This window comes from Hippichthys cyanospilos, chromosome 7 (assembly GCF_059441005.1).
Source record: "Hippichthys cyanospilos isolate Australia breed blue-spotted pipefish chromosome 7, RoL_Hcya_1.0, whole genome shotgun sequence".
Classification (NCBI taxonomy): Eukaryota; Metazoa; Chordata; class Actinopteri; order Syngnathiformes; family Syngnathidae; genus Hippichthys; species Hippichthys cyanospilos.
In genome coordinates this window covers 18,908,785-18,921,352 of record NC_142375.1, presented here as the reverse complement: position 1 = coordinate 18,921,352, position 12,568 = coordinate 18,908,785, and the positions used below count along the sequence as shown (strand labels likewise).

The window sequence follows — 12,568 nt, the reverse complement described above, 5'->3', positions numbered from 1 at the left end:
GGAGAGAATACTTGACGTGGTTAAAAAATGATCCCGCAATATTAGAGATCAATCAATGGGGAATAAACACTGTGTTTAAACAAAATAAAACCAAGACCAAAGCAACCACCCAAAGTGTTCAGGCCTTGTTAAACAGCTAAGGGTTCAAAATGACCACCCAGTAGTAGTCTCCTGGAGAGTCTGTAAGCAGCAACCTGGTCCAAATATCATCGTAGACCAAAATGGCATGGGAAGTTCCCATCTTATTGGCTGAACTTTAGGCCTCAGAAAACTTTGCGTTCCAGCCAAGTCTCCCCTTGCCGAGCTAATGTCCCTGAACCCGCAAGTAAACATCTCTGTAGATGCACATGTGCAGGTTTATTTCCATAATAGTGATGAAAAAAAAGCAACTCCACGCAGACAGACTTTGCTTTGTTTGGAGATTCTGTATTATCCAAAGGGCTGCTTTTATTCCCTCCAAAAAATATCAGCGGATTACCACCCTGCCTGTCCTTGGTCCATTCAAATTTGTTCATAAGGGCCTTTCAACCCTCCATTAGTCAAGCTTGTCCATGAACCATGTCTTTGTTCGGAGGACCCCCCCTCCCCCGTCCCTTGTTCCTTTGGCTAACTCCATCTGAACGGTAAACAAACCCCAACAATAGAAGGTCTCCACTGACCATTGCAGCAATGACAATAAACCTAATCAGTGAGATGAAGCTCTGGAGAGAGGCTTATAGTTGGACAAGCAGGCACACTGGACACAAGCACAGCTTTTTCTCTGTTTGGTCTTCAGGAAGGGCGTTGGTTGTAAGTTGCACACAACCTTCTTGGAAGCCCAGTCGGTTTAATTTTGACATCAGGCATGGAGCAGCAGCGACTCTCAGGGACCATGCACTCGCATCTTAAATCCAATCCCATTTGAGAATTGAAAACTTGTCCTTTAAACGGTCCTCACCTCTCTACAGGTGCATTCGGCATTCCTGAGAAAGGGCGTGTGAAAGTTCTCTAGTTCTTTTATTTCCTCTTCTCCCAAGGGGTAGTCACAATCCCCCTTCATCCGCAGACCCCCCTCCACCCCTTTGCTCCATTCTGCCAACACCAACACACCCTCGTCCCATCGGAAAACAAGTGTCTTCAGAGGACATGGGCGGGAGTTCCACCTCCAACCTGCCCCAGTCACAGCCACATGAAGCACTTGGACCTCGGCCAGGGGAAGCAGGCAGGAAAGAGCCGGGGGTCTCCAGCCAAGGAGGAGTGAGGGGGGGGGGTTACTTTTCTGGAGGCTCGCGGGGTCCGAGCAAGTGGATGACTTTTCTCTCCGTTTGAAAAAAGGGTTCTTTCAGCGCAGTGTGCTCAGCTGCGCCAAGCAGCGCTCCTTACACATCATCCAAACGGGTAACTTGAGCCATTGGGCAAGATTCTTGTACCCCACTTCCCCCTTCTGCCTCTCGTGTAATGAAAAACAAAAACAAGGCGTTGCCTTGTATTCTTTGCCTTACTACCCGCCTCTCCGCCCAAGAAAATTGACATTTTCTAACGACTTACTCACTAGAACACCTAGTCTGTATACTAACATTTATAATTTAATTGACATGTAACTGAAACTTGTACAGATGCACTCCCTGTATTACTTTTAACCACACATGGGTACCTGGCTGCTACATTTGCTTGATCCACCTGCAATATTATTATTTTTGTTTTAATTAGATGGGAGGCTCGCTCTTCTTGTCATGAACACCTGGTTTCATGCCCGTGTCAGACCGAGCAGATTAATGCTACTATGACAGAGGTATGGATGGCATTTAGACATATTGACTTTTCAGTAGGGATGGGCGAGTGCAAATACCAGGTATCGGGCAAATACATGGATTTATTTCAAGGTCTCACACAGTATTTGCGATGGCATGAGTATATATTCTTGGAGCAGTTTTAGGATCACCGACCAGAAATTACAATAACCAATCAGAAATGAGAAAAATCAAATTAGAATAACAGAAAATTACCATATATCATGCAAAATTTCATCAAAAAAGGCAATATTGGAATATATGGGAGGGAGTTCTGTGTATCAAAAGTATTAGTTGCTTTGGTACTTATCAGTAACCGTGATTACTCGAGTTGCGTATTTATACTAACTTTAGAGTGGAAAAAAAGTGGAATAGAACTGCTAGATTGCAAGATCTGATAGTCAGTTGGATCACACACACACAAAAAAATAGTTTCTGACTTGGTATAATTGAACAAATCACTGGGTCATATTGACCAAGAAATTATTGCATCCCTGAGACATGACCATATCACACTGGTAAAACAAAGTATTGAATTTGGATTTCATTTGATTTTTCTACATGTTTCGATAACTAAACAAGCCTCGCGTCAAAATGACTCAGGAACTTTATTGCAGTTCCTTGCAAACAAACGTAATAGAAGGGTTAAATAAGATTAACGTGATCCTCATCAGCAAATCTGGCCAAGTCGCCATGGTAATAAAACTGCTCTCACTTGTAAAAAACAAAACGTTCAAACTTATTCAAGACAACAGCCTGAATCCTTGTTGTTTACGTTTTCGTGACAGTCACATTTGACTTTGACTTTCCCGATACCTTTACCTTTTTTTAACCCCGGGAAAGCTACAGTTACAGTGCAGTCCAACGACTCGGCTTGTAGCCTGAAGCCTCAAGTAAATGTTTATCAAAGATTCCTAAACTTCCATCCAAATAGTAGCTTTGAGCCTCAAACTACACCGGTTTTAATATTGACATTCAGCATCCCGACTTTCAACAAGTCTGGGCAGGACTCCCCTCAAGCACTACACGCTTTGTTTGCTGTTTTATTGTGACTGCGTTGAAGAAAAGCTTGCAAAGCGTCTGATGCGTATCACTCAGACAGGACCTGGTCAAAGCTGGCGGGGCGTCCCTGACAGATTGTTCCCCGAAGCACGTGCTTACCCACCAAGGAGACACACTCACGAGTTTTTGGTCCAGAGTGCACAGCTCATTTGGAGGGGGGATGTGACTCTGTGTCCTTCCCACCCCCGCCTCACTCACTTTTGTTATTCCCTAGTCAAGCCCTGGTCACGCTATGTTTATCAGATGGTCCCAAACAGCCGTGCAAAGTGTGGCACCGCAACGCTGTACATGAAGGATAGCGGACAGACCGCACTGTCTGGTATGCGTGGTTCGGAGTCACATCACATTTTCCAATTTGTCTGGCTTCAAAAGTGGATGTTCTTTGATTTGGAGCTCGTAAATACTGTCGGGCTCAGAAATGGTGTTTACTAGAGACTGAAGAAAGTTGATAAGGACTGTGTCTTTTCCGTCATTTGTTTACTTGATGCAATATTTGAAAATGGCTCCCAGTGTGGAAGGTTTGGGAAATAATTGAGTTACAGTCTAAGTCTGAATCAGTGGTCTGCAAACTATTGTCCAGGGGCACTTTGTGGACCGACGTCCACTTTTTAACTCTTATAATGCCAGCCAGTTTGTTTTTTTACTCCTCCCATTTGAAAAAAAAAAAAAAAAAAGGAGGTTTCTGTTGACGTCCTTTCACGTCAATGGTGCTGAAAGACCAGCAGCATATACTAAAAATAAAGTTGACATGCCCCGCGATCCATTTAGAAAACAAACGTTTGAAGATGGGCTGCGTTTGCTGTGGTGGAATGTCAGTAATGGGGATTACTAATAACAAACTTCTATAGATAAGCTAACACACAAAATAGCTCTCAAGTATTGTTAACCAACTACAAATTGCTTGTTTTGGTTCTGAATGTGGCGATCGGATGAGCTCCTTTCGGAGGTTCTAGTGAGATAGATACAAAACCCCAAAAGCATAAGGAATCCTTATTTGCGTTCAGAAAGCTTTGACACAGCAATTTTTAAAAAAATATTTACATTAAACATTCTATAATTGCTTGAATGATTGGTTTTACCATGACTAATAAGTTTATAAGAAAAAAATTAAAGTGGCTTTTGTATATAATTTTTTTCTTTCAAAGGTTTGGCTAAACGAGGTTCGAAAAAAGTCGATACTAAATGATTATGCTTTATGTAAAGAAGTGCTAAATTAATCAAGGCAATTGATTACTTTAGGTATTAAATTACAAATGTAATTAAGCAGTAGTAAAGTATTCATTATATACTAAAGTAATGAACTACTTTAGTACATTACTAAAATAATTGATTACTCTAGGAATGGATTACTTTAGTACTTAATTCTTATAGTGGCAGCCATTTTTAGAGCCTCCAGTCAAACACAAAGAAAGAAAAATAACGAAAATATATCAAATAAGTAACTGCTATTGAATGTTAGGATTCTTAAAAAACGTTAAAATTTGTCTTTGGGATTTAATGTGTTAAAAAACTTGATAATTTGTCTTTGAAAAGTACAGCAAGCGTTGGTATGCCACCACGTAACGCTCCCAAAACAAACATCGGAATCACGTTTGACGTCTGTGTTAAAAAGAGCACTGCTTCAACTATAAAACGAAAAAGCGAGACACGTTTGGCTTAAGTCTGCAATTGGTTTTGACATGGAGTCACGTCTGTACACGGGCAACCACCTGACTGCTCTCACGTGCAGTGTACCACGGGATGATTTGTTTCTGATCTCTGGCCTTCCCCATCCTTTCCCCCTCCCACCTACCCCCTCCTTCCACGAGCGGCCGAATGCCAAAACAAAGCCACAGCAGTGAGCGGAAAAGGAACTTGAAAAAAGTGCTGAAACTGGAGCAAGCTATTTAAACTGCTGACTCGCGCTCCAAGGTTAAGCGGGTACCGTTCGGCCTTTTCTCATAGATTCACTCGGGCCTTGGTCGGCCAACAACCGTGACTATTTTAAGCCGACGGCAACGGCTGTGTTTGTGTGAGCTGTACCAGAGACGTGAACATGACCGGTTTGACACTATCCTGAAGACAACAGCTCTTTCGAGCTGGGACTTATGAGCGCACAAAGGGGCGCAGGTTATGAGAAGGCCAGCCAGTGCAAACAACAGACCCTCAACCCGCACTCCCTCGCTCGCTGCGCTGCTTAATGAGGCTGTTGCGGCCCAACAAATTCCTCAGCCCATATGCACAGGAATGAGTGGCTTGACTGGCACACAGCCAATCCTGCTAAATGAAGGTCAACAGTCATCAGAAACCCCCCACCCCCCATTCCAGTCTTTCCTCGCACCGCTCGCGGCTGTGGAGAAAAGAAAATTCCGGCCTTCTGGGGTTCGATTCCACAAAATAACGTTTTAGGATGAGGGTTATCGTGGCAGCTGTAAAAGCATTTGAACTTTACACCGTCATACCACGAGATGCCAGTTCAGTTGAGCTCACCTTCTTATGGTTTGGAACTACATAAATCTAAGCTAACCCGCAAATGTTTTCAACAAAGACAAATATGACAGAATACACTAAGGACAGTGGTTAGCATTTCTTGTTTTTTCTTTTGTGTTGTGGAAGAAAATCTCTTTCACAAAAGATGTGTGTGATAGAATGAGCTGTCGGCCAATCAGCAAAATGAATAGTGTCCATTTCCTTGATAATGCACCACCTGTTGGGGTCAAAACACAGTGCAACAAAAATCAATGGACATACTAAGGAAGAAAGGGGAAAAAAAAAATGGAAAACTTGGTTTGAAATTTTCAGTTTCTCAACGAGAGAACACACCATTCATGGTATGCTGCCTCCTATTGGTTTGGAGGGAGACATACAACAAGACAGGCTAATGATAATAATAATAAAGGGCAATGACATCAACCAAATTTGTATGTACAGTGTGCATCGAGTTTAGAATAGAACTTTATTTGTGTGTTTCAAGATAAAAACTGAAAACCAAGTTTAGAAACATGATTCGTCAAGTGTTTGGAAACATCCTCAAGGTATTAAGAGATAAAGAAATTCAAGCTATTAACCTTTTACGGGGCACAACGGCCGCTTTCAGACAAATGTATAAACAGGCAAAACGTCCGAAAGTGTCCGTAACTCTGGTCAAATACTTTTTTTTAATGGAGAGGAGCTGACACCCCTGACGAATGCTTACCTAATAAGCCAATTGAGCACTGTAGTGATAACTGTGACCATTGGATGGTAGTGTTTTCAAATTTACAACACAGCTGTTACCGACATGCAAGTGTACCTGAAGAATGGATGTCAATCTTTCAGTGGCAGCACTTATATTTACATAGACAGAGCACACAATATTGTGTTGGCCTTGTGAGTGAAAATTCTGAAGATAGTGGCCCGCTAAAGGGTTCCTTTTCCAGTAACGCTTGGCAATGAAAGAGTTAACTTGTTCTTCTGAAAAAGGCAAAAGTAGTTTCATATCCCTTTGAATAATGAAACAACGCTGAATTTGAGGGTGTTTTCAATCTTTTGATTGGCACCGTTAATGGGAAAAGGCCATATTCTAGGAAACATTTCCTAACAGTAGTAAAGTATTAATTTCAGTAAATATTTGAACGAAAAACATTTTTAGAGCAGAAATATAAAATAATCAAATAAGAGTATGTAGTGCAGTAACTCAGCCTACGTTCCTGTGCTCACGCCGGTCCAAATTCTTCACTAAACAGTGTCATAACTTGAAACTTAACCTAATAGACTGACAGCTTGTTGTAGCAAAATTTGTGACTGTTTTCCTAAGGCTGAACCGTGGGAAAGAAAATATAATGCATGGTACTTTGTCCTTGAGGCTTTCTTCCTATCATGTTATTTATCCTACATTGGTGCAAAAATGTTGTTCTTGGCTTTCAAACATAAATGCGCCCCCTCGATACCGAGCATCTGGTGGCCTATTTGGCAGAGAAAGTGAAGCACCTCGCGTGAGCGTGGATCACCACGGTTGTAACTGGTGTAATTTAGGCTAGCCGCTGCGGTGGTTCCACATCTGGCTGGCAGGTTCCTGCTGTGCAAAGAGCACATATGAGTGGAGCTGGATTTGGGTGGGGGGTGGGTGGTGGGGGGCCTCCCCAGGGGCCGAGTAGCCATACAAACACATACACAGAGGGTCTTTCAGCAGTTCCTCATCAGTCTCCCTGTCACCCTGCCGCCCTGCCCTCAAAGTGTTTACATTGAACTCCCATCACATGCGCTGTCTGCGAAAACAAGCGTGGACGTGAAAGTGGCCATGCATCACACGTGCACACTCGAGGTGCAGCGTGAGAGGCCTCTCTCGTCCTGATATGAAATGTCAGTCACGCAGGGATAAGATGTATTTGTTTTCTGTCATCCACGCCCCTACCCTCGGGCCCATCCCTGAGACCAGCGACAACTGCTAGACAGACGTATACACGCCCCCACATAAACACAATCTCCTGACGGCAGCAACACCACGCTGGCGCTTCACATGACCACGCGCTGACACGCAAGCGGTGTTACTTCACTCAGCGCTCAAAACTTGGTCATTAGACAACAGGAAAGCCAAAATTGCTCAGATTTCAAAAGCGGTATTTCGAATGCCGCGTGCTTGGGGATGCCATGTGAGCTCTAGTCATTTGACTTTTTTTCCCCTTTTACATGCAATCTCTGTGTGAACGCAGATCTTTACAAAAACCCTTCCGCAACACACATTGCTTGCTTACGGCGGTCTTGACATAAGGTGGCCAGATTTCCAAAAATAAAAACTGTGATGAGACAATTTTGTTCAAAATATGAAATACAAAATTCATTTTCACCAGGAACTATTCATGAAAATGGATGTATGTGTGTACATAAATATAGATAGATAGATAGATAGATAGATAGATAGATAGATAGATAGAAAGCTTGCTAGCTAGCTAGCTGGACAGAGAGAGAGCAAGAAAGATAGAAAAAAGGAAAGAAAGAAAGCTAGATAGATAGAAAGCTAGCTAGCTAGCTAGCTAGACAGAGAGAGAGCAAGAAAGATAGAAAAAAGGATAGATAGATAGATAGATAGATAGATAGATAGATAGATATTTGTGCGTGGAGAAGCAAAAGAAAATGAGTACTGTACTTGCCTATGTTATTGAGTAGGGATGCATTATTGTATCGTATGTTTATCTCATTACAGATTTTTTTTCATTTATGACCATAACTTTTTCAATTGCATGTTAAGGTCGCTATTTTTCTTGCAATTTGTATTCCTTTCAAGTCAGACCAGTCCAAAAAAATATATGAATCGTTTATTTTATTTATTTAAAAAAATAAATAATTCAAGCTCTACTACATGGATTTTCATCTATGACCATTACAGCTTAACCCCACTATTTTTCTTGAAATTCCTCTAAGTCAAACTAGAAAAACATATGTAATTTTTATGTACATACATTTTTAACAAATGAAACAAGCTAAATAAAAAGGAGACCAAAAAAAAATCTCTTCTTTGCAGAATTGGGTTACAGGGGTTACTTTTAAGGAACGCAACCATCCCGATAAACGAGGGAGGGGGAAGGGACATCGGGATGCGACTTACGTAAAATTGTGACAAACTAACAAAGCAGGCGAAAATCCATCGGGACTCAGGACACAAGGCTCTAAATTGGGACTACCCTGGTTAAAACGGGAAGTCTGGTCCCAGTATCTATACAGGAAAACATATGTCAAATAGAAGATAAAGAGAAGAGTGTGCTAGCAAAACAGAACGAAAGGAGAGGATGAAGCTAAAGAAAAGCTTCCCCGCGTTTCTCTGAATCATTTCAGCACAATGTCAAATGACAGACTTGGACAGTAATTGCCTTCCGCTGTGAGCTCGCATGTTGGGACGGACTAGCATGGACAAGTTCTGAAAGCTCCATAAACACATTCCCCTGACATGGGCGAGCTCCGCTTTTCTAATGAAGCCCTGTCAATGATTAGCACGCAGGAATCCTGTAGCATGACAGAAGAGCTCAGCGTTGATGTTTACTGTAACGCGGGATTAGGAACAGTGGGGTGGGCGCCAACCAACCAAGTGAAGGAATGGAACAAACTTAAAGCCAAGGCACAAATATACATACAAAACCACCACTCAAGTTGAACACACCCAAGTAGTACAAATGAGCATTTTTCAGAAAATATGATTCTAAAAATGCACATAATTTCAGAGTTCATCATGAAAACCCCACTTTAGGGAGATTTACATAGACAACAGGGGACATATTTCGAGGTATGTGGGTCGATACCGTTCGACGATGGTTTGATTTGAAAGAGAAACGGTTTGCTTCCATTCAGTTGAATTTGATGCGATTTGATAGGGCAGTGTTTCCTCTAGGATTATTTTCAGCAACTGGGGCAGGTGTTTCCCGGAGATTGACGTGCTTAACAACCGCTAGCGTTGTCGTAAAAAACACACCAACAAAGACCAAGATATGATCAGAACTGAGTATCGGGACCGAGGCAAGGACAAGACTTTTGGGGGTCCAGATTGCGACAAGACCAAGAGCTTGGGAGGTTGACACTGAAAAAAGGAAAAACCCTGAAGAAAATCTTAAACATTGTTATTCTGTTTTGTGAGCAAAAAAAATAGAGAGGTGAAAAGAGTTTTCATTTTGCTTTTTTATTTTATTTTGAAGCCTTTGGAAATAGAACTCTCTGTGAATATTAAACATTTGATATCTAAACCACTAGACTGAAGGATGGAATTAGAAGCAAACTTTTTGTAATTTAAGTAACTAGATGGACCATTGATGGTTATTACTGTAAGGAAAATCGTAAAATGATTTCACTGTCATAAATTTTCTTCATGCCGGTTTGTATAGACTGAAAGAAAGCAGACATTATTCAGATAGTTATAGCTAAAAACAATTACCGTATTTTTCGCACTATAAGGCACACTAAAAGCCTTTATTTTTTTTAAAAGCTGATGGTGCGCCTTATAATCAGGTGCGCCTTATATATGGATCAATATTGAGATTGGGATTCATAGATGGGGAATGAAGTGATAAAGTAAGCCTTTCCTGTTTCTTTTGTGTGATTACAGTTGAACAAGGTTGATCATATTGACATTGAGTTATTATGCTACTGAGAGTTTAGAGTTATTATTGTTTTTACTTTGAGTATTATTATATTGTGATTGAAAAAGTTGTAAAATAGGTCATTAATTGAGGGTGCGCCTTATAATCCAGTGTGCCTTGTATACGGAAAAAGTTTTAAAATATGTCATTAATTGAGGGTGCGCCTTAAAATCCGGTGCGCCTTATAGTGCGGAAAATACGTTGCTTGAATCTTTTATGTCAAAACAGTGTTGTTTTTTTTTAACACTCATTGTGAGCATCCTTGGATTAAAGGGGACCAAACTTAATTTTCTTTACAATATCTTCTATGTGCCCCCATTGGTCTAAACACATCACGTATTAAAACTGCGTCGACGAGTGACGCATCTAAATTCATCCATTTTTTATTAGTCGCAGGAGGCGGGCATTTTGTCCCTTGCTGTTGATTGAAACTATCACAACTCACCTGTTTTCTGAGTTAACATTCACAAGCTGAGCCGTGATTGGTCATTACCTGAGCACTGAGCAGCCGTGATGTCATATTCAGTTGACAGCAAGTGGCAAAATGGATGTCCCCTGATATGGACAAAACGTATGGATTTTGCTGCTTAATTCATAGTCCATAAACACAATGTTAATCAGAATATTGTGTTTAGACCAAGGGGCTCATAGAACACATTGTAAAAAAGTAAAATTGGATTGTTTTGTCCTTGAAGTCAGAGATTCACTTACTGAGTTTGTTTTGCTTCAAGTATGACAGTAAAAGTGGAACGCCATTATTTACGAGACTTCTGCTGAGTCAAAGCATTTATTCTGGCCATGTTTAGCGTTTCCTGTGTCTTTTCTGTTTGTGGACCACCATCATGCACAAAGTCCAGCAACATTTCAGAACAGCTCCCAAGACCTCAGCATGCCTCATTATTCTGCGTGCTTCTCCTCTGTCTTTTTGTCGAGGAAAAAAAAGGACATGCCCCATGAAAAAGACGACAAAGAGAAAACACCGTTTCCTTTTTTAAACTAAATACGGTAGCTTTGTAAAAGCCGGAGGTCGACAAGTGATCTGGAACCGATGGTCATTTTTTTCTTACGATTATTCACTTTTGTACACAGCAGCAAATGCTACGTGACCGATTGCCAAGATGTGAGTTTGGCGACTTCCTGTATGTAAAACTCTTCGCTGCAAAAGGCCCCTGTTACTTAACACTTCATTCTAGCGTATGTGTGCATACTCCGCTGACCTGAATTTCAGGCTGGCTGCTCCACACACAGCAGCCACGTCCCTCCCTGAGGCAACGCTCAAGAATGTCTCAGCCTCCACCCGCATCCAGAGCAGCCAGCTTGCTTACCTCCCCGCTGTTAACCTCATGTGTTCTTTCATTGTTTTCCTGGCACTTAAACGCAGCTCTATGCAAAGCTTGTGCCTTATTAAAGCGCAAACCACACTTTTACACCCTTTTTACGAGCATCAGCTGTTTGGCGGGAGGCTCGTTACCCGTACTGAAACACGATGTTCCCCTCCATGCAGCGCCGTCACCTGAGAGGGAGCGGGAGCCTATCGCCAAAATGTGCATCGCTTTCCGAGTGCACGAGAGGACACGCAAGGTACATAAACACACCACGGGCCAGAGATAGCATACGGGCCCACCCTCTCAGCGTCCGCTGACCTCAGGGCAAGGAAATTCCACAAGGGACCTTGAGTGTTGACCTGCAGCTGTACATTTTGTATTATTGCTTGCGTCCGTATGCCTTTTTGGCGCCGCTGTGTGTATACTTTGACCACACGCTGTCCTCAAATCTTTAACCTGGCAATACCACTTTATAAACAGTTTTTATGATGAAATTCCCAGCATAAATGCTTTAGTGAAGAATATATCAAAGGATTCAATTTGCACATATAAGCAAAGATGGGGAAATAGTTTTTAAAAGTGACATATAGCCTGACACAGTGGAGTGCTCCTAGTGCACTGCTACCAAGCTAGCGCTAGTCGCTATATGGTAACACTTGTGTCAAGGTTAGTCTGTTTTATTGTTTTATATCTGGCTTTTTACACTACCAATTAGTGATGCACCAATCCAGTATTTTTGGTGTTCAAACATACAGAAAATTCTAATGGAATATCTAGTAAATGGATGAAAATAATATTTTTTTTTTGGTTGATGAAAACTAATTATAGAACAAAACGCCAAATAAAACATTTCCACTTAATTATGAATTCCCAAATTTTAGACATTTTTAATCAACAATTTTTAGTTTTTAGTTGAACAACTTAACAACACACTCCTTTTATCGTTCTCCTCTAGCTCTCTACCCACAAATTTCAGTCTGTGAGACAAATTTTCCAGCTGAAAAAGCACATTTGAGTCAACGTGAATTGTCAAAATGTGATCAGTATAAACGGCAACTGTTTCAGGCTATAAGCATCAAAGCATGCAGTGTCATTTACATCTTTCGTGCTAGTTTATATGTAGCACTTGAGCACTGCTAGCTAGCGGCTAAGTTATACTACATAGCAATAACAGACTCCTGGCATCGGCAACCAGTGCTGTATGTCAATGTCAATGTATTTAAGTTGTTTGTTCGAGTCCCGAATTGACGATAAAACATGATTTTTGACCAATGTTGTGTAGTTTATCAGCAGTGGGGACTAATAATTGCAGCGGAAAGATGAATGAAGC

The 12,568-nt window shown here is 41.4% G+C and overlaps 2 protein-coding genes across 2 annotated transcripts in view; one reads left to right on the top strand and one right to left on the bottom strand.

The window, feature by feature from the left end:
- The window catches only part of LOC148421445 (uncharacterized), a 64,582-nt gene that overhangs the window by 11,307 nt on the left and 40,707 nt on the right, over window positions 1-12,568 (top strand). The gene's annotated exons all lie outside the window — the stretch shown is intronic.
- Window positions 1-12,568, bottom strand: part of mxd4 (MAX dimerization protein 4) — a 30,116-nt gene that overhangs the window by 5,847 nt on the left and 11,701 nt on the right. The gene's annotated exons all lie outside the window — the stretch shown is intronic.